Source organism: Scyliorhinus canicula, chromosome 1 (assembly GCF_902713615.1).
Source record: "Scyliorhinus canicula chromosome 1, sScyCan1.1, whole genome shotgun sequence".
Classification (NCBI taxonomy): domain Eukaryota; kingdom Metazoa; phylum Chordata; class Chondrichthyes; order Carcharhiniformes; family Scyliorhinidae; genus Scyliorhinus; species Scyliorhinus canicula.
The window spans coordinates 184,627,921-184,649,596 of record NC_052146.1 but is presented as its reverse complement, the minus strand read 5'-3'; the positions used below and the strand labels follow the sequence as shown (position 1 = coordinate 184,649,596).

The following is a 21,676-nucleotide window of genomic DNA, read 5'->3' as shown; positions in this document are numbered from 1 at the left end:
AGAAACGTCGCCCATTTGGGCACGAGAGCCAGGCCTGGGGTATTCCTTACCCTTCGTTCGGTTGTGACTGGGTGCATTGGTACTGGGGGTGGATCTGGGGGTGCAGTGGATATGACTTGCTCTGGAAAGGATGGTGGCATGGCACGGTGGGTGCGGCTTTGCTTGGGAAAGATGGTGGCGAGACCCAACCCTCGGTTCACATGACATACTTTTTTGCATTCTCTTTTAGCTCTGACCAATCTGTTCTCTCTTCCTCCTCTTCCTCTCCTGTTTCTGAAAACCGTATTGAACTGAGAGTAAGGATTTTAATCAGGTAATTTCTCGCTGGCACTTAAGAGTGATCAGTAGTTGCTTGTTCCTCCCAACGGAAATCTTTAGTAAAAGGCGAAAGATTTATACCATCTGAAGACAAACCAGAGTGCATGTACATTCACATTCACACCAACCTTACTCACTACCCTGGGCGCACGGAGCTCTGTAAGACTGCACTAGTTTAACACACAGATGATTAACACCAGTAGCGAAGAGTGAACAATTTGATTGATATAAATTTTAATAATTAACTACAAACCGTTAATGTTTCCAGAAAGAGGGATGCCTCTTGTACCTCCCAAAAGAATTCAAGTTATGTAGCTGAGTGGGCGGGGCATATCCACTTCCACGGAAGGGAAACTGTGGACTTGTTGCCACTCTACCGCTCGGAGGTTATCATTGCTTTTCGCATTCTCTTTGTGCTCTCCAAAGTCAAAAAGCCAAAGTCTTGTGCAGTCAGCAACCCAAACATCTGGATGTGCAGATGCCGGCTTTGGACTGGGGTGAGGACAGTAAGAAGTCTTACAACACCAGGTTAAAGTCCAACATGTTTGTTTTGAACACTAGCTTTCGGAGCACTGCTCCTTCCTCAGGTGAATTCATTTCTCATTCACCTGAGCAAGTAGCAGGGATGAGATGGTTGCACATCACCTTGTGATCATCAACTCTGGGAAAGACACGCTTTGGTTCGCCAGAAGGTTGTTGGTTTTCCAGTGCAAGGAATTGTCCTCGACTGAGAGTTTCAGACTGACATATTCCAAGGTCGTGGACAACGTGCCGAGGGAGACACTGAACCGTGGGGCAGTGACCGCTAAGGTGCAATGGGGAAAGGCCACTGTGCCAGCCAATATACACTGAGGGGATGGGGGCCGTGTAAAACCATTATAGGTAAAGGTTTTGAAGCGCTGCAGAGTGCAACATGCCCATTTAGATACTAGGAAGTATTTTACCTTCATGTACAAATGTAAATAATTACCGGCAGTATTTAGATACAGAGCATTGCAGCAGACAGCGCCCCCGAAAAGACCGGCAGACAGATATTCCACAATGGATCCAAATTAACTTACACAAACTGAAAGCAAAATGGAAAACATGGACCAAAAAAAGAGCTGAAAATTCTATTTTTGAAATTAAAACAAGCCCCGAAACAAGTAGGGCATCAAAAAATTAATTAAAACTCTGAGCGTTCCTCGTCACAGAAACCTTTAGTAAAAGGCAAAAGATTTATACGATCTGAAGAAAAACCAGAGTATACTGGCATTTACACCAACCTTACTCACTACCCAGGGCGCACGGAGCTCTTTAACATCGCACTAGCTTAACACACGGACAATTAACACCAGTATTGGAGAGCGAAAATTTTCATTGATATAAATTTTAATAATTAACGATAAAAAGTTAATTATTCCAGAAAGAGGCTGCCCCCGAAGCAGCGGTGGGTGGAAGGGGTAGGGAGGGGGATGAGATAGATGCACATCGCCTTGTGGAATGTGCCTTTGGAAAGAATGTCTGGAGAGGAATGTGTTGGTATTTGTCGAGGTTCTACCCGAGCAGCCTGTTGACGCAGGACTGTCTGCTCCAGAACCTGTTCCTAGGGAAGCACACCGAGGCGCACATGAGCTGGGAGATCATCAACTCGGGGAAAGACACGATTTGGTTCGTCAGAAGGTTGTTGGTTTTCCAGTGCAAGGAACTGTCCTGGACAGAGAGTTTCAGACGGACACATTCCAAGGTTGTTGACTACATGCCGAGGGAGACACTGAACCGTGGGGCAGTGACCGCCAAGGTGCAATGGGGAAAGGCCACTGTGCCAGCCAATGTACACTGAGGGGATGGGAGCCGTGCAAAACTATTACACGTAAAAGCTTTCAAGCGCTGCAGAGTACAACATGCCCATTTAGATACATGAAAGTATTTTACCTTCATATGTATATGTAAATACTTACGGCAACATTTAGATACAGAGCATTACAGCAGACGGAGTGAGATACCGCGGGTGCCGAGAATATCAGCAAAAAAGGATTTCGCAATGCAAGCAAATTGATTTACGCAAACTAAAATGGTAAAATAAAAGGCTGCATATTTCAGACTGCAACTCGCCCATTTAAATTCATGAGATTATTTCACCTTCATATAGAAACGTAAATAATTACCGCCAACGTTTAGATAGAGAGCATTACTGCAGACGGGGTGAGAGTCAGCGCGCCCCGAGGAGACCGGCAGACAGATATTCCGCAATGCATCCAAATTAACTTACACAAACTAAAAAGCAAAATCAAAAGGCTGCAAATTCTATTTTTGAAATCAAAACAAGCCCCACAACAAGTTAGGTGAATTGGCCATGATAAATTGCCCTTAGTGTCCAAAATTGCCCTTCGTGTTGGGTGGGGTTACTGGGTTATGGGGATAGGGTTGGAGGTGTTGACCTTGGGTGGTGTGCTCTATCCAAGAGCAGGTGCAGACTCGATGGGCTGAATGACCTCCTTCTGCACTGTAAATTCTATTTTTAAAAAGTACGGCATCAAAAAATTAATTAAAACTCTGAGTGTTCCTTTCCATGGAAATCTTTAGTAAAAGGCAAAAAATTCATACGATTCAAAGAAAAATCAGAGTGTACTAACAGTCACACCAACCTTACTCACTACCCAGGGAGCACGGAGCTCTTTAAGACCGCACTAGCTTAACACAGGGAGAATTAACACCAGTATTGGATTGATTGATATAAATTTTAATAATTAACTACAAACCGTTAATGTTTCCAGAAAGAGGAATGACTCTTGTGCCTCCACAGCATGGTAGCACAGTGGTTAGCACTGTCGCTTCACAGCTCCAGGATCCCAGATTTGAATGCCGGCTTGGGTCACTGCTGTATGGAGTCTGCACATTCTCCTTGTGTCTGCGTGGCTTTCCTCAGAGTGCTCTGGTTTACTGCCACAGTCCAAAGATGTGCAGGTTCTGTGGATTTGTCATGCTAAAGTGCCCTTAATGTTCAAAAAGGGTAGGTGAGGTTACTGGGTTACGGAGGTAGGATGGAGGGGTGGGCTTAGTGCTCTTTAAAGGGCTGGTGCAGGCTCGATGGGCCGAATGGCCTCCTTGTGCACTATAAATTCTATGATATGATTCTATGATATGATTCCGGTCTTCAAGGTATGTAAATGAGTGGGTGGGTCCTATCCACAACCACGGAAGGGGAGCCACAGACTTATCGGCACTGCACCCCTCCGGGGGTTAGCATTGCTTCTCCCAATCTCTTTGTGCTCTCCAAATGATGTTAACGCAACCTCCTATGGAACTTTAGGTAAGGGAAGAGACCAATGTCTCTTCTAGTGAGCAACCCCATCATCTCGACTACGTGCCCACGGAGACACTGAACTGTGGGGCAGTCACCGCCAAGGAGTTCTGGAGGGGCTTTGCAAGGACTATGTGAACACCCGGGTCATGCTGAGCTGGGGTAGCATTATTTGGGGTATCAGACGAGCCGGGAGTGCAGGAGGCGAAAGAAGCCGGTATTCTGGTATTTGAGTCCCTGGTAGTCAGACGGATGGTTTTGCCACGATGGAAGGATGCGAAGCCCCCGAGCCTGGAAGGTTGGATTAATGACATGGCTGGGTTCATCAAGTTGGAGAGGATAAAGTTTGCCTTGTGAGGGTCGGTGCAGAGGTTCTTCAGGCCAGGGCAACCATTCTTAGACTTTCTCACCCAGCGTTAGGAGGAGGTCAGTAGCAGCAGCAACGGGGGGGGGGGGGGGGGGGGGTCCTTTTGGGGTGGCGTTGGGGTTAGGGTGGGGTGTTTCCCGATCGGTTACGTATTGTTATATGGGGGGCCATTGTATTTTGGGGAATTCCCTATGTATAATCCTTGCGCGTTGTTTTCTTGTTCTGTCGGGGGGTTTGTTGATATTTGACTGAAAACTTGAATACATACATATTTTTGAAAAAGAGACAGCGAGAGCCCAGGAGGCCGGCAGAGAGATATTCAGCAATGGATCCAAATTAACTTACACAAACTAAAAAGCGAAATCGAAAACAGACCAGAAAAACTGAAAATTCTATTTTTGAAATTAAAACAAGCCCCACAACACGTAGGACTTCAAAAATTAATTAAAACTCTGAGTGTTCCTCTAAACTGAAATCTTTAGTAAAAGGCGAAACATTTATACGATCTGAAGAGAAACCAGAGTGAACTGATAGTAGCACTAACCTTACTCACTACCCAGGGCGCACGGAGCTCTTTAACATCGCACTAGCTTAACACACGGACAATTAACACCAGGATCGGAGAGTGAAAAGTTTCATTGACATAAATTTTAATAATTAACTACAAACTGTTAATGTTCCCTGAAAGAGGAATGACTCTTGTACCTCCGCACAGAATTAAAGTTATGTAGATCAATCGGCGGGGCCCATCTGACCACTTCCGCGGAAGGGGAGCACCAGATTGTGGCCACTCTGCTGCTCAGGAGGTTATCATTGCTTCTCTCAAACTCTTTGTGCTCTCCAAATGATTTTAAGGCAACCTCCCATGGAAAATGAGGTAAGGGAAGAGGCCAATGTCTCCTATAGTGAGCAACCCCATCATCTGGACTATGTGCGGAGGGAGACACTGTACCGTGGAGCAATCACCACCAAGCTGCAATGGGGAAAGGCCACTGTACCAGCCAATGTACACTGAGGGGCTGGGAGTCGTGTAAAACCACTATCCGTAAAAGTTTTCAAGCGCTGTAGAGTGCAACATGCCAATTTAGATACTAGAAAGTTATACAAATGTAAATAATTAAATTTAAATAATTTAAATCATATACAAATGTAAATAATAACCGGCAGTATATAGATGCAGAGAATAACAGCAGAGAGAGCGACCGCGCGCAGCCTCGATTTGGTCCCCGATTCGAGAGAACCATCGGTTTGTTCCGGGAAGGATGGATGGGGGGTTTCTGAGCTGGCATCGGGCAGGGATTAAATGAATGGGGGACCTGTTCATTGATGGGGAGTTTGCGAGCTGGGGTGCTGGAGGAGATTTGGGCTACCCCTGGGGAATGCTTTCAGGTATATGCATGTGAGGGCTTTTGTGAAATGACAGGTGAGGGAATTCCGGCTGCTTCCAGCACACAGGATTCAGGACAGGGTGATCTTGCGGGTATGGGCTGGAGAAGGCAAGGTCTCAGCGATTTACCAGGAGTGCAAGAGGAGGAGGAGGCCTCGCTGGAGGGGCTGAAGGGCAAGTAGGAGGAGGAGCTCGGGAAGGAGATCAATGAGGGGTTGTGGGCTGATGCCCTGAGCAGGGTCAATTCTTCCACCATTGCGCCAGGCTGAGCCTGATACAGTTTAAAGTTGTTCACAGAGTGCATATGACAGGGAAAAGGATGAGTAGGTTTTTTGGAATGGAGGACAGGTGTATGAGGTGCTCTGGGAGTCCAGCAAATCACACCCATCTGTTCTGGACATGACCGGCGCTGGAGGGGTTCTGGAGGGACTTTGCAAGGACTATGTCTAAGGTGGTGAACACCCGGGTAATGCCGAGCTGGGGGTAGCATTATTTGGGGTATGGATGAGCCAGGAGTGTAGGAGGCAGAAGAGGCCGGCATTCTGGCCTTTGAGTCCCTGGTAGCCCGATGAGGATTTTGCTACTGTGGAAGGATTCGAAGCCCCCTAGCCTGGAAGCTTGGATTAATGACATGGCTGGGTTCATCAAGTTGGAGAGGATAAAGTTTGCCTTGCGAGGGTCGGTGCAGAGGTTCAACAGGTGGTGGCAACCATTCTTAGACTTTCTCACTGAGCGTTAGGACGAGGTCAGCAGCAGCAGCAACGGGGGGGGGGGGGGGGGTCCTTTTGGGGTGGCGTTGAGGTTACGGTGAGGTGCTTCCCGATCGGTGTTCGTATTGTTATATGGGGGGTGGTGTATTTTGGGGAATTCCCTATGTATGATTCTTGCCCGTTGTGTTCTTTTTCTGTTGGGGGAGTTTGTTGAAAATTGACTGAAAACTTGAATAAATATTTTTTTTAAAAACGAGACAGCGAGCGCCGAGGAGACCTGCAGACAGATATTCAGCAATGGATCCAAATAAACTTACACAAACTAAAAAGCGAAATGGATATGATAGACGGGAAAAACTCAAAATTCTATTTTTGAAATTAATACAAGCCCCACAGCACGTAGGGCATCAAAAAATAATTAAAACTCCGAGTGTTCCTCTCCACGGAAATCTTTAGTAAAAGGCGAAAGATTTATACGATCTGAAGAGAAACCAGAGTGAACTGATAGTAGCACCAACCTTACTCACTACCCAGGGCGCACGGAGCTCTTTAACATCGCACTAGCTTAACACACGGACAATTAACACCAGGATCGGAGAGTGAAAAGTTTCATTGACATAAATTTTAATAATTAACTACAAACTGTTAATGTTCCCAGAAAGAGGAATGACTCTTGTACCTCCGCACAGAATTAAAGTTATGTAGATCAATCGGCGGGGCCCATCTGACCACTTCCGCGGAAGGGGAGCACCAGATTGTGGCCACTCTGCTGCTCAGGAGGTTATCATTGCTTCTCTCAAACTCTTTGTGCTCTCCAAATGATTTTAAGGCAACCTCCCATGGAAAATGAGGTAAGGGAAGAGGCCAATGTCTCCTGTAGTGAGCAACCCCATCATCTGGACTATGTGCGGAGGGAGACACTGTACCGTGGAGCAATCACCACCAAGCTGCAATGGAGAAAGGCCACTGTACCAGCCAATGTACACTGAGGGGCTGGGAGTCGTGTAAAACCACTATCCGTAAAAGTTTTCAAGCGCTGTAGAGTGCAACATGCCAATTTAGATACTAGAAAGTTATACAAATGTAAATAATTAAATTTAAATAATTTAAATCATATACAAATGTAAATAATAACCGGCAGTATATAGATGCAGAGAATAACAGCAGAGAGAGCGACCGCGCGCAGCCTCGATTTGGTCCCCGATTCGAGAGAACCATCGGTTTGTTCCGGGAAGGATGGATGGGGGGTTTCTGAGCTGGCATCGGGCAGGGATTAAATGAATGGGGGACCTGTTCATTGATGGGGAGTTTGCGAGCTGGGGTGCTGGAGGAGATTTGGGCTACCCCTGGGGAATGCTTTCAGGTATATGCAGGTGAGGGCTTTTGTGAAACGACAGGTGAGGGAATTCCGGCTGCTTCCAGCACACAGGATTCAGGACAGGGTGATCTTGCGGGTATGGGTTGGATAAGGCAAGGTCTCAGCGATTTACCAGGAGCGCAAGAGGAGGAGGAGGCATAGGTGGAGGGACTGAAGGGCAAGTAGGAGGAGGAGCTCGGGGAGGAGATCGATGAGGGTTTGTGGGCTGATGCCCTGAGCAGGGTCAATTCTTCCACCATTGCGCCAGGCTGAGCCTGATACAGTTTAAAGTTGTTCACAGAGTGCATATGACAGGGAAAAGGATGAGTAGGTTTTTTGGAATGGAGGACAGGTGTATGAGGTGCTCTGGGAGTCCAGCAAATCACACCCATCTGTTCTGGACGTGCCCGGCGCTGGAGGGGTTCTGGAGGGCCTTTGCAAGGACTATGTCCAAGGTGGTGAACACCCGGGTAATGCCGAGCTGGGGGTAGCATTATATGGGGTATGGACGAGCCAGGAGTGTAGGAGGCAAAAGAAGCTGGTATTCTGGCCTGTGAGTCCCTGGTAGCCCGATGAGGATTTTGCTGCTGTGGAAGGATTCGAAGCCCCCGAGCCTGGAAGCTTGGATTAATGACATGGCTGGGTTCATCAAGTTGGAGAGGATAAAGTTTGCCTTGCGAGGGTCGGCTGCAGAGGTTCAACAGGTGGTGGCAACCATTCTTCGACTTTCTCACTGAGCGTTAGGACGAGGTCAGCAGCAGCAGCAACGGGGGTGGGGGGTCCTTTTGGGGTGGCGTTGGGGTTAGGGTGAGGTGCTTCCCGATCGGTGTTCGTATTGTTATATGGGGGGTGGTGTATTTTGGGGAATTCCCTATGTATGATTCTTGCCCGTTGTGTTCTTTTTCTGTTGGGGGAGTTTGTTGAAAATTGACTGAAAACTTGAATAAATATTTTTTTTTAAAAAAGAGACAGCGAGCGCCGAGGAGACCTGCAGACAGATATTCAGCAATGGATCCAAATAAACTTACACAATCTAAAAAGCGAAATCGATAAGATAGACGGGAAAAACTGAAAATTCTATTTTTGAAATTAATACAAGCCCCACAGCACGTAGGACATCAAAAAATAATTAAAACTCTGAGTGTTCCTCTCCACGGAAATCTTTAGTAAAAGGCGAAAGATTTATACGATCTGAAGAGAACCAGACTGAACTGATAGTAGCACCAACCTTACTCACTACCCAGGGCGCACGGAGCTCTTTAACATCGCACTAGCTTAACACACGGACAATTAACACCAGGATCGGAGAGTGAAAAGTTTCATTGACATAAATTTTAATAATTAACTACAAACTGTTAATGTTCCCAGAAAGAGGAATGACTCTTGTACCTCCGCACAGAATTAAAGTTATGTAGATCAATCGGCGGGGCCCATCTGACCACTTCCGCGGAAGGGGAGCACCAGATTGTGGCCACTCTGCTGCTCAGGAGGTTATCATTGCTTCTCTCAAACTCTTTGTGCTCTCCAAATGATTTTAAGGCAACCTCCCATGGGAAAATGAGGTAAGGGAAGAGGCCAATGTCTCCTGTAGTGAGCAACCCCATCATCTGGACTATGTGCGGAGGGAGACACTGTACCGTGGAGCAATCACCACCAAGCTGCAATGGGGAAAGGCCACTGTACCAGCCAATGTACACTGAGGGGCTGGGAGTCGTGTAAAACCACTATCCGTAAAAGTTTTCAAGCGCTGTAGAGTGCAACATGCCAATTTAGATACTAGAAAGTTATACAAATGTAAATAATTAAATTGAAATAATTTAAATCATATACAAATGTAAATAATAACCGGCAGTATATAGATGCAGAGAATAACAGCAGAGAGAGCGCCGCGCGCAGCCTCGATTTGGTCCCCGATTCGAGAGAACCATCGGTTTGTTCCGGGAAGGATGGATGGGGGGTTTCTGAGCTGGCATCGGGCAGGGATTAAATGAATGGGGGACCTGTTCATTGATGGGGAGTTTGCGAGCTGGGGTGCTGGAGGAGATTTGGGCTACCCCTGGGGAATGCTTTCAGGTATATGCAGGTGAGGGCTTTTGTGAAACGACAGGTGAGGGAATTCCGGCTGCTTCCAGCACACAGGATTCAGGACAGGGTGATCTTGCGGGTATGGGTTGGAGAAGGCAAGGTCTCAGCGATTTACCAGGAGTGCAAGAGGAGGAGGAGGCCTAGGAGGAGGGGCTGAAGGGCAAGTAGGAGGAGGAGCTCGGGGAGGAGATCGATGAGGGGTTGTGGGCTGATGCCCTGAGCAGGGTCAATTCTTCCACCATTGCGCCAGGCTGAGCCTGATACAGTTTAAAGTTGTTCACAGAGTGCATATGACAGGGAAAAGGATGAGTAGGTTTTTTGGAATGGAGGACAGGTGTATGAGGTGCTCTGGGAGTCCAGCAAATCACACCCATCTGTTCTGGACGTGCCCGGCGCTGGAGGGGTTCTGGAGGGCCTTTGCAAGGACTATGTCCAAGGTGGTGAACACCCGGGTAATGCCGAGCTGGGGGTAGCATTATTTGGGGTATGGACGAGCCAGGAGTGTAGGAGGCAAAAGAAGCTGGTATTCTGGCCTGTGAGTCCCTGGTAGCCCGATGAGGATTTTGCTGCTGTGGAAGGATTCGAAGCCCCCTAGCCTGGAAGCTTGGATTAATGACATGGCTGGGTTCATCAAGTTGGAGAGGATAAAGTTTGCCTTGCGAGGGTCGGTGCAGAGGTTCAACAGGTGGTGGCAACCATTCTTAGACTTTCTCACTGAGCGTTAGGACGAGGTCAGCAGCAGCAGCAACGGGGGGGGGGGGGGGGGGTCCTTTTGGGGTGGCGTTGGGGTTAGGGTGGGGTGCTTCCCGATCGGTGTTCGTATTGTTATATGGGGGGTGGTGTATTTTGGGGAATTCCCTATGTATGATTCTTGCCCGTTGTGTTCTTTTTCTGTTGGGGGAGTTTGTTGAAAATTGACTGAAAACTTGAATAAATATTTTTTTTTAAAAACGAGACAGCGAGCGCCGAGGAGACCTGCAGACAGATATTCAGCAATGGATCCAAATAAACTTACACAAACTAAAAAGCGAAATGGATATGATAGACGGGAAAAACTCAAAATTCTATTTTTGAAATTAATACAAGCCCCACAGCACGTAGGGCATCAAAAAATAATTAAAACTCTGAGTGTTCCTCTCCACGGAAATCTTTAGTAAAAGGCGAAAGATTTATACGATCTGAAGAGAAACCAGAGTGAACTGATAGTAGCACCAACCTTACTCACTACCCAGGGCGCACGGAGCTCTTTAACATCGCACTAGCTTAACACACGGACAATTAACACCAGGATCGGAGAGTGAAAAGTTTCATTGACATAAATTTTAATAATTAACTACAAACTGTTAATGTTCCCAGAAAGAGGAATGACTCTTGTACCTCCGCACAGAATTAAAGTTATGTAGATCAATCGGCGGGGCCCATCTGACCACTTCCGCGGAAGGGGAGCACCAGATTGTGGCCACTCTGCTGCTCAGGAGGTTATCATTGCTTCTCTCAAACTCTTTGTGCTCTCCAAATGATTTTAAGGCAACCTCCCATGGGAAAATGAGGTAAGAGAAGAGGCCAATGTCTCCTGTAGTGAGCAACCCCATCATCTGGACTATGTGCGGAGGGAGACACTGTACCGTGGAGCAATCACCACCAAGCTGCAATGGGGAAAGGCCACTGTACCCGCCAATGTACACTGAGGGGCTGGGAGTCGTGTAAAACCACTATCCGTAAAAGTTTTCAAGCGCTGTAGAGTGCAACATGCCAATTTAGATACTAGAAAGTTATACAAATGTAAATAATTAAATTTAAATAATTTAAATCATATACAAATGTAAATAATAACCGGCAGTATATAGATGCAGAGAATAACAGCAGAGAGAGCGCCGCGCCAGCCTCGATTTGGTCCCCGATTCGAGAGAACCATCGGTTTGTTCCGGGAAGGATGGATGGGGGGTTTCTGAGCTGGCATCGGGCAGGGATTAAATGAATGGGGGACCTGTTCATTGATGGGGAGTTTGCGGGCTGGGGTGCTGGAGGAGATTTGGGCTACCCCTGGGGAATGCTTTCAGGTATATGCAGGTGAGGGCTTTTGTGAAACGACAGGTGAGGGAATTCCGGCTGCTTCCAGCACACAGGATTCAGGACAGGGTGATCTTGCGGGTATGGGTTGGAGAAGGCAAGGTCTCAGCGATTTACCAGGAGCGCAAGAGGAGGAGGAGACATAGGTGGAGGGACTGAAGGGCAAGTACGAGGAGGAGCTCGGGGCTGAGATCGATGAGGGTTTGTGGGCTGATGCCCTGAGCAGGGTCAATTCTTCCACCATTGTGCCAGGCTGAGCCTGATACAGTTTAAAGTTGTTCACAGAGTGCATATGACAGGGAAAAGGATGAGTAGGTTTTTTGGAATGGAGGACAGGTGTATGAGGTGCTCTGGGAGTCCAGCAAATCACACCCATCTGTTCTGGACGTGCCCGGCGCTGGAGGGGTTCTGGAGGGCCTTTGCAAGGACTATGTCCAAGGTGGTGAACACCCGGGTAATGCCGAGCTGGGGGTAGCATTATTTGGGGTATGGACGAGCCAGGAGTGTAGGAGGCAAAAGAAGCTGGTATTCTGGCCTGTGAGTCCCTGGTAGCCCGATGAGGATTTTGCTGCTGTGGAAGGATTCGAAGCCCCCTAGCCTGGAAGCTTGGATTAATGACATGGCTCTGTTCATCAAGTTGGAGAGGATAAAGTTTGCCTTGCGAGGGTCGGTGCAGAGGTTCAACAGGTGGTGGCAACGATTCTTAGACTTTCTCACTGAGCGTTAGGACGAGGTCAGCAGCAGCAGCAACGGGGGGGGGGGGGGGGGTCCTTTTGGGGTGGCGTTGGGGTTAGGGTGGGGTGCTTCCCGATCGGTGTTCGTATTGTTATATGGGGGGTGGTGTATTTTGGGGAATTCCCTATGTATGATTCTTGCCCGTTGTGTTCTTTTTCTGTTGGGGGAGTTTGTTGAAAATTGACTGAAAACTTGAATAAATATTTTTTTTTAAAACGAGACAGCGAGCGCCGAGGAGACCTGCAGACAGATATTCAGCAATGGATCCAAATAAACTTACACAAACTAAAAAGCGAAATGGATATGATAGACGGGAAAAACTCAAAATTCTATTTTTGAAATTAATACAAGCCCCACAGCACGTAGGGCATCAAAAAGTAATTAAAACTCTGAGTGTTCCTCTCCACGGAAATCTTTAGTAAAAGGCGAAAGATTTATACGATCTGAAGAGAAACCAGAGTGAACTGATAGTAGCACCAACCTTACTCACTACCCAGGGCGCACGGAGCTCTTTAACATCGCACTAGCTTAACACACGGACAATTAACACCAGGATCGGAGCGTGAAAAGTTTCATTGACATAAATTTTAATAATTAACTACAAACTGTTAATGTTCCCAGAAAGAGGAATGACTCTTGTACCTCCGCACAGAATTAAAGTTATGTAGATCAATCGGCGGGGCCCATCTGACCACTTCCGCGGAAGGGGAGCACCAGATTGTGGCCACTCTGCTGCTCAGGAGGTTATCATTGCTTCTCTCAAACTCTTTGTGCTCTCCAAATGATTTTAAGGCAACCTCCCATGGGAAAATGAGGTAAGAGAAGAGGCCAATGTCTCCTGTAGTGAGCAACCCCATCATCTGGACTATGTGCGGAGGGAGACACTGTACCGTGGAGCAATCACCACCAACCTGCAATGGGGAAAGGCCACTGTACCCGCCAATGTACACTGAGGGGCTGGGAGTCGTGTAAAACCACTATCCGTAAAAGTTTTCAAGCGCTGTAGAGTGCAACATGCCAATTTAGATACTAGAAAGTTATACAAATGTAAATAATTAAATTTAAATAATTTAAATCATATACAAATGTAAATAATAACCGGCAGTATATAGATGCAGAGAATAACAGCAGAGAGAGCGCCGCGCCAGCCTCGATTTGGTCCCCGATTCGAGAGAACCATCGGTTTGTTCCGGGAAGGATGGATGGGGGGTTTCTGAGCTGGCATCGGGCAGGGATTAAATGAATGGGGGACCTGTTCATTGATGGGGAGTTTGCGAGCTGGGGTGCTGGAGGAGATTTGGGCTACCCCTGGGGAATGCTTTCAGGTATATGCAGGTGAGGGCTTTTGTGAAACGACAGGTGAGGGAATTCCGGCTGCTTCCAGCACACAGGATTCAGGACAGGGTGATCTTGCGGGTATGGGTTGGAGAAGGCAAGGTCTCAGCGATTTACCAGGAGCGCAAGAGGAGGAGGAGACATAGGTGGAGGGACTGAAGGGCAAGTACGAGGAGGAGCTCGGGGAGGAGATCGATGAGGGTTTGTGGGCTGATGCCCTGAGCAGGGTCAATTCTTCCACCATTGTGCCAGGCTGAGCCTGATACAGTTTAAAGTTGTTCACAGAGTGCATATGACAGGGAAAAGGATGAGTAGGTTTTTTGGAATGGAGGACAGGTGTATGAGGTGCTCTGGGAGTCCAGCAAATCACACCCATCTGTTCTGGACGTGCCCGGCGCTGGAGGGGTTCTGGAGGGCCTTTGCAAGGACTATGTCCAAGGTGGTGAACACCCGGGTAATGCCGAGCTGGGGGTAGCATTATTTGGGGTATGGACGAGCCAGGAGTGTAGGAGGCAAAAGAAGCTGGTATTCTGGCCTGTGAGTCCCTGGTAGCCCGATGAGGATTTTGCTGCTGTGGAAGGATTCGAAGCCCCCTAGCCTGGAAGCTTGGATTAATGACATGGCTCTGTTCATCAAGTTGGAGAGGATAAAGTTTGCCTTGCGAGGGTCGGTGCAGAGGTTCAACAGGTGGTGGCAACGATTCTTAGACTTTCTCACTGAGCGTTAGGACGAGGTCAGCAGCAGCAGCAACGGGGGGGGGGGGGGGGTCCTTTTGGGGTGGCGTGGGGGTTAGGGTGGGGTGCTTCCCGATCGGTGTTCGTATTGTTATATGGGGGGTGGTGTATTTTGGGGAATTCCCTATGTATGATTCTTGCCCGTTGTGTTCTTTTTCTGTTGGGGGAGTTTGTTGAAAATTGACTGAAAACTTGAATAAATATTTTTTTTTAAAAACGAGACAGCGAGCGCCGAGGAGACCTGCAGACAGATATTCAGCAATGGATCCAAATAAACTTACACAAACTAAAAAGCGAAATGGATATGATAGACGGGAAAAACTCAAAATTCTATTTTTGAAATTAATACAAGCCCCACAGCACGTAGGGCATCAAAAAATAATTAAAACTCTGAGTGTTCCTCTCCACGGAAATCTTTAGTAAAAGGCGAAAGATTTATACGATCTGAAGAGAAACCAGAGTGAACTGATAGTAGCACCAACCTTACTCACTACCCAGGGCGCACGGAGCTCTTTAACATCGCACTAGCTTAACACACGGACAATTAACACCAGGATCGGAGAGTGAAAAGTTTCATTGACATAAATTTTAATAATTAACTACAAACTGTTAATGTTCCCAGAAAGAGGAATGACTCTTGTACCTCCGCACAGAATTAAAGTTATGTAGATCAATCGGCGGGGCCCATCTGACCACTTCCGCGGAAGGGGAGCACCAGATTGTGGCCACTCTGCTGCTCAGGAGGTTATCATTGCTTCTCTCAAACTCTTTGTGCTCTCCAAATGATTTTAAGGCAACCTCCCATGGGAAAATGAGGTAAGAGAAGAGGCCAATGTCTCCTGTAGTGAGAAACCCCATCATCTGGACTATGTGCGGAGGGAGACACTGTACCGTGGAGCAATCACCACCAACCTGCAATGGGGAAAGGCCACTGTACCCGCCAATGTACACTGAGGGGCTGGGAGTCGTGTAAAACCACTATCCGTAAAAGTTTTCAAGCGCTGTAGAGTGCAACATGCCAATTTAGATACTAGAAAGTTATACAAATGTAAATAATTAAATTTAAATAATTTAAATCATATACAAATGTAAATAATAACCGGCAGTATATAGATGCAGAGAATAACAGCAGAGAGAGCGCCGCGCCAGCCTCGATTTGGTCCCCGATTCGAGAGAACCATCGGTTTGTTCCGGGAAGGATGGATGGGGGGTTTCTGAGCTGGCATCGGGCAGGGATTAAATGAATGGGGGACCTGTTCATTGATGGGGAGTTTGCGAGCTGGGGTGCTGGAGGAGATTTGGGCTACCCCTGGGGAATGCTTTCAGGTATATGCAGGTGAGGGCTTTTGTGAAACGACAGGTGAGGGAATTCCGGCTGCTTCCAGCACACAGGATTCAGGACAGGGTGATCTTGCGGGTATGGGTTGGAGAAGGCAAGGTCTCAGCGATTTACCAGGAGCGCAAGAGGAGGAGGAGACATAGGTGGAGGGACTGAAGGGCAAGTACGAGGAGGAGCTCGGGGAGGAGATCGATGAGGGTTTGTGGGCTGATGCCCTGAGCAGGGTCAATTCTTCCACCATTGTGCCAGGCTGAGCCTGATACAGTTTAAAGTTGTTCACAGAGTGCATATGACAGGGAAAAGGATGAGTAGGTTTTTTGGAATGGAGGACAGGTGTATGAGGTGCTCTGGGAGTCCAGCAAATCACACCCATCTGTTCTGGACGTGCCCGGCGCTGGAGGGGTTCTGGAGGGCCTTTGCAAGGACTATGTCCAAGGTGGTGAACACCCGGGTAATGCCGAGCTGGGGGTAGCATTATTTGGGGTATGGACGAGCCAGGAGTGTAGGAGGCAAAAGAAGCTGGTATTCTGGCCTGTGAGTCCCTGGTAGCCCGATGAGGATTTTGCTGCTGTGGAAGGATTCGAAGCCCCCTAGCCTGGAAGCTTGGATTAATGACATGGCTCTGTTCATCAAGTTGGAGAGGATAAAGTTTGCCTTGCGAGGGTCGGTGCAGAGGTTCAACAGGTGGTGGCAACGATTCTTAGACTTTCTCACTGAGCGTTAGGACGAGGTCAGCAGCAGCAGCAACGGGGGGGGGGGGGGGTCCTTTTGGGGTGGCGTTGGGGTTAGGGTGGGGTGCTTCCCGATCGGTGTTCGTATTGTTATATGGGGGGTGGTGTATTTTGGGGAATTCCCTATGTATGATTCTTGCCCGTTGTGTTCTTTTTCTGTTGGGGGAGTTTGTTGAAAATTGACTGAAAACTTGAATAAATATTTTTTTTTTAAAACGAGACAGCGAGCGCCGAGGAGACCTGCAGACAGATATTCAGCAATGGATCCAAATAAACTTACACAAACTAAAAAGCGAAATGGATATGATAGACGGGAAAAACTCAAAATTCTATTTTTGAAATTAATACAAGCCCCACAGCACGTAGGGCATCAAAAAATAATTAAAACTCTGAGTGTTCCTCTCCACGGAAATCTTTAGTAAAAGGCGAAAGATTTATACGATCTGAAGAGAAACCAGAGTGAACTGATAGTAGCACCAACCTTACTCACTACCCAGGGCGCACGGAGCTCTTTAACATCGCACTAGCTTAACACACGGACAATTAACACCAGGATCGGAGAGTGAAAAGTTTCATTGACATAAATTTTAATAATTAACTACAAACTGTTAATGTTCCCAGAAAGAGGAATGACTCTTGTACCTCCGCACAGATTAAAGTTATGTAGATCAATCGGCGGGGCCCATCTGACCACTTCCGCGGAAGGGGAGCACCAGATTGTGGCCACTCTGCTGCTCAGGAGGTTATCATTGCTTCTCTCAAACTCTTTGTGCTCTCCAAATGATTTTAAGGCAACCTCCCATGGGAAAATGAGGTAAGAGAAGAGGCCAATGTCTCCTGTAGTGAGCAACCCCATCATCTGGACTATGTGCGGAGGGAGACACTGTACCGTGGAGCAATCACCACCAACCTGCAATGGGGAAAGGCCACTGTACCAGCCAATGTACACTGAGGGGCTGGGAGTCGTGTAAAACCACTATCCGTAAAAGTTTTCAAGCGCTGTAGAGTGCAACATGCCAATTTAGATACTAGAAAGTTATACAAATGTAAATAATTAAATTTAAATAATTTAAATCATATACAAATGTAAATAATAACCGGCAGTATATAGATGCAGAGAATAACAGCAGAGAGAGCGCCGCGCCAGCCTCGATTTGGTCCCCGATTCGAGAGAACCATCGGTTTGTTCCGGGAAGGATGGATGGGGGGTTTCTGAGCTGGCATCGGGCAGGGATTAAATGAATGGGGGACCTGTTCATTGATGGGGAGTTTGCGAGCTGGGGTGCTGGAGGAGATTTGGGCTACCCCTGGGGAATGCTTTCAGGTATATGCAGGTGAGGGCTTTTGTGAAACGACAGGTGAGGGAATTCCGGCTGCTTCCAGCACACAGGATTCAGGACAGGGTGATCTTGCGGGTATGGGTTGGAGAAGGCAAGGTCTCAGCGATTTACCAGGAGCGCAAGAGGAGGAGGAGACATAGGTGGAGGGACTGAAGGGCAAGTACGAGGAGGAGCTCGGGGAGGAGATCGATGAGGGTTTGTGGGCTGATGCCCTGAGCAGGGTCAATTCTTCCACCATTGCTGCCAGGCTGAGCCTGATACAGTTTAAAGTTGTTCACAGAGTGCATATGACAGGGAAAAGGATGAGTAGGTTTTTTGGAATGGAGGACAGGTGTATGAGGTGCTCTGGGAGTCCAGCAAATCACACCCATCTGTTCTGGACGTGCCCGGCGCTGGAGGGGTTCTGGAGGGCCTTTGCAAGGACTATGTCCAAGGTGGTGAACACCCGGGTAATGCCGAGCTGGGGGTAGCATTATTTGGGGTATGGACGAGCCAGGAGTGTAGGAGGCAAAAGAAGCTGGTATTCTGGCCTGTGAGTCCCTGGTAGCCCGATGAGGATTTTGCTGCTGTGGAAGGATTCGAAGCCCCCTAGCCTGGAAGCTTGGATTAATGACATGGCTCTGGTTCATCAAGTTGGAGAGGATAAAGTTTGCCTTGCGAGGGTCGGTGCAGAGGTTCAACAGGTGGTGGCAACGATTCTTAGACTTTCTCACTGAGCGTTAGGACGAGGTCAGCAGCAGCAGCAACGGGGGGGGGGGGGGTCCTTTTGGGGTGGCGTTGGGGTTAGGGTGGGGTGCTTCCCGATCGGTGTTCGTATTGTTATATGGGGGGTGGTGTATTTTGGGGAATTCCCTATGTATGATTCTTGCCCGTTGTGTTCTTTTTCTGTTGGGGGAGTTTGTTGAAAATTGACTGAAAACTTGAATAAATATTTTTTTTTAAAAACGAGACAGCGAGCGCCGAGGAGACCTGCAGACAGATATTCAGCAATGGATCCAAATAAACTTACACAAACTAAAAAGCGAAATGGATATGATAGACGGGAAAAACTCAAAATTCTATTTTTGAAATTAATACAAGCCCCACAGCACGTAGGGCATCAAAAAATAATTAAAACTCTGAGTGTTCCTCTCCACGGAAATCTTTAGTAAAAGGCGAAAGATTTATACGATCTGAAGAGAAACCAGAGTGAACTGATAGTAGCACCAACCTTACTCACTACCCAGGGCGCACGGAGCTCTTTAACATCGCACTAGCTTAACACACGGACAATTAACACCAGGATCGGAGAGTGAAAAGTTTCATTGACATAAATTTTAATAATTAACTACAAACTGTTAATGTTCCCAGAAAGAGGAATGACTCTTGTACCTCCGCACAGAATTAAAGTTATGTAGATCAATCGGCGGGGCCCATCTGACCACTTCCGCGGAAGGGGAGCACCAGATTGTGGCCACTCTGCTGCTCAGGAGGTTATCATTGCTTCTCTCAAACTCTTTGTGCTCTCCAAATGATTTTAAGGCAACCTCCCATGGGAAAATGAGGTAAGAGAGGAGGCCAATATCTCCTGTAGTGAGCAACCCCATCATCTGGACTATGTGCGGAGGGAGACACTGTACCGTGGAGCAATCACCACCAAGCTGCAATGGGGAAAGGCCACTGTACCAGCCAATGCACACTGAGAGGCTGGTAGTCGTGTAAAACCACTATCCGTAAAAGTTTTCAAGCGCTGTAGAGTGCAACATGCCAATTTAGATACTAGAAAGTTATACAAATGTAATAATTAAATTTAAATAATTTAAATCATATACAAAAGTAAATAATAACCGGCAGTATATAGATGCAGAGAATAACAGCAGAGAGAGTGCCGCGCGCAGTCTCGATTTGGTCCCCGATTCGAGAGAACCATCGGTTTGTTCCGGGAAGGATGGATGGGGGGTTTCTGAGCTGGCATCGGGCAGGGATTAAATGAATGGGGGACCTGTTCATTGATGGGGAGTTTGCGAGCTGGGGTGCTGGAGGAGATTTGGGCTACCCCTGGGGAATGCTTTCAGGTATATGCAGGTGAGGGCTTTTGTGAAACGACAGGTGAGGGAATTCCGGCTGCTTCCAGCACACAGGATTCAGGACAGGGTGATCTTGCGGGTATGGGTTGGAGAAGGCAAGGTCTCAGCGATTTACCAGGAGCGCAAGAGGAGGAGGAGACATAGGTGGAGGGACTGAAGGGCAAGTACGAGGAGGAGCTCGGGGAGGAGATCGATGAGGGTTTGTGGGCTGATGCCCTGAGCAGGGTCAATTCTTCCACCATTGTGCCAGGCTGAGCCTGATACAGTTTAAAGTTGTTCACAGAGTGCATATGACAGGGAAAAGGATGAGTAGGTTTTTTGGAATGGAAGACAGGTGTATGAGGTGCTCTGGGAGTCCAGCAAATCACACCCATCTGTTCTGGACGTGCCCGGCGCTGGAGGGGTTCTGGAGGGCCTTTGCAAGGACTATGTCCAAGGTGGTGAACACCCGGGTAATGCCGAGCTGGGGGTAGCATTATTTGGGGTATGGACGAGCCAGGAGTGTAGGAGGCAAAAGAAGCTGGTATTCTGGCCTGTGAGTCCCTGGTAGCCCGATGAGGATTTTGCTGCTGTGGAAGGATTCGAAGCCCCCTAGCCTGGAAGCTTGGATTAATGACATGGCTCTGTTCATCAAGTTGGAGAGGATAAAGTTTGCCTTGCGAGGGTCGGTGCAGAGGTTCAACAGGTGGTGGCAACCGATTCTTAGACTTTCTCACTGAGCGTTAGGACGAGGTCAGCAGCAGCAGCAACGGGGGGGGGGGGGGGTCCTTTTGGGGTGGCGTTGGGGTTAGGGTGGGGTGCTTCCCGATCGGTGTTCGTATTGTTATATGGGGGGTGGTGTATTTTGGGGAATTCCCTATGTACGATTCTTGCCCGTTGTGTTCTTTTTCTGTTGGGGGAGTTTGTTGAAAATTGACTGAAAACTTGAATAAATATTTTTTTTAAAAAACGAGACAGCGAGCGCCGAGGAGACCTGCAGACAGATATTCAGCAATGGATCCAAATAAACTTACACAAACTAAAAAGCGAAATGGATATGATAGACGGGAAAAACTCAAAATTCTATTTTTGAAATTAATACAAGCCCCACAGCACGTAGGGCATCAAAAAATAATTAAAACTCTGAGTGTTCCTCTCCACGGAAATCTTTAGTAAAAGGCGAAAGATTTATACGATCTGAAGAGAAACCAGAGTGAACTGATAGTAGCACCAACCTTACTCACTACCCAGGGCGCACGGAGCTCTTTAACATCGCACTAGCTTAACACACGGACAATTAACACCAGGATCGGAGAGTGAAAAGTTTCGTTGACATAAATTTTAATAATTAACTACAAACTGTTAATGTTCCCAGAAAGAGGAATGTCTCTTGTACCTCCGCACAGATTAAAGTTATGTAGATCAATCGGCGGGGCCAATCTGACCACTTCCGCGGAAGGGGAGCACCAGATTGTGGCCACTCTGCTGCTCAGGAGGTTATCATTGCTTCTCTCAAACTCTTTGTGCTCTCCAAATGATTTTAAGGCAACCTCCCATGGGAAAATGAGGTAAGAGAAGAGGCCAATGTCTCCTGTAGTGAGCAACCCCATCATCTGGACTATGTGCGGAGGGAGACACTGTACCGTGGAGCAATCACCACCAACCTGCAATGGGGAAAGGCCACTGTACCCGCCAATGTACACTGAGGGGCTGGGAGTCGTGTAAAACCACTATCCGTAAAAGTTTTCAAGCGCTGTAGAGTGCAACATGCCAATTTAGATACTAGAAAGTTATACAAATGTAAATAATTAAATTTAAATAATTTAAATCATATACAAAT

General features: G+C 47.5%; 11 non-coding genes and 1 pseudogene across 11 annotated transcripts; all 12 read right to left on the bottom strand.

The window, feature by feature from the left end:
- Nucleotides 1-348: 348 nt before the first annotated feature.
- Nucleotides 349-416, bottom strand: LOC119978570 (annotated as a pseudogene).
- Nucleotides 417-1,450: 1,034 nt separating this feature from the next.
- LOC119978517 lies at nt 1,451-1,565 on the bottom strand. Its single transcript, XR_005463474.1, has one exon. It is a non-coding gene; the product is annotated as a U5 spliceosomal RNA (small nuclear RNA).
- Nucleotides 1,566-2,811: 1,246 nt separating this feature from the next.
- Nucleotides 2,812-2,927, bottom strand: LOC119978538. Its single transcript, XR_005463481.1, has one exon. It is a non-coding gene; the product is annotated as a U5 spliceosomal RNA (small nuclear RNA).
- A 1,453-nt stretch (nt 2,928-4,380) lies between these two features.
- On the bottom strand, nt 4,381-4,494 carry LOC119978526. The gene has a single exon (XR_005463477.1). It is a non-coding gene; the product is annotated as a U5 spliceosomal RNA (small nuclear RNA).
- Nucleotides 4,495-6,451: 1,957 nt separating this feature from the next.
- On the bottom strand, nt 6,452-6,565 carry LOC119978457. The gene has a single exon (XR_005463457.1). It is a non-coding gene; the product is annotated as a U5 spliceosomal RNA (small nuclear RNA).
- Nucleotides 6,566-8,519: 1,954 nt separating this feature from the next.
- LOC119978519 lies at nt 8,520-8,630 on the bottom strand. Its single transcript, XR_005463475.1, has one exon. It is a non-coding gene; the product is annotated as a U5 spliceosomal RNA (small nuclear RNA).
- Nucleotides 8,631-10,591: 1,961 nt separating this feature from the next.
- On the bottom strand, nt 10,592-10,705 carry LOC119978452. Its single transcript, XR_005463456.1, has one exon. It is a non-coding gene; the product is annotated as a U5 spliceosomal RNA (small nuclear RNA).
- Nucleotides 10,706-12,661: 1,956 nt separating this feature from the next.
- LOC119978464 lies at nt 12,662-12,775 on the bottom strand. The gene has a single exon (XR_005463459.1). It is a non-coding gene; the product is annotated as a U5 spliceosomal RNA (small nuclear RNA).
- A 1,956-nt stretch (nt 12,776-14,731) lies between these two features.
- Nucleotides 14,732-14,845, bottom strand: LOC119978448. Its single transcript, XR_005463455.1, has one exon. It is a non-coding gene; the product is annotated as a U5 spliceosomal RNA (small nuclear RNA).
- A 1,955-nt stretch (nt 14,846-16,800) lies between these two features.
- Nucleotides 16,801-16,914, bottom strand: LOC119978444. The gene has a single exon (XR_005463454.1). It is a non-coding gene; the product is annotated as a U5 spliceosomal RNA (small nuclear RNA).
- Nucleotides 16,915-18,869: 1,955 nt separating this feature from the next.
- Nucleotides 18,870-18,983, bottom strand: LOC119978440. The gene has a single exon (XR_005463453.1). It is a non-coding gene; the product is annotated as a U5 spliceosomal RNA (small nuclear RNA).
- Nucleotides 18,984-20,939: 1,956 nt separating this feature from the next.
- Nucleotides 20,940-21,053, bottom strand: LOC119978434. The gene has a single exon (XR_005463452.1). It is a non-coding gene; the product is annotated as a U5 spliceosomal RNA (small nuclear RNA).
- Between the last annotated feature and the right edge of the window lie 623 nt (nt 21,054-21,676).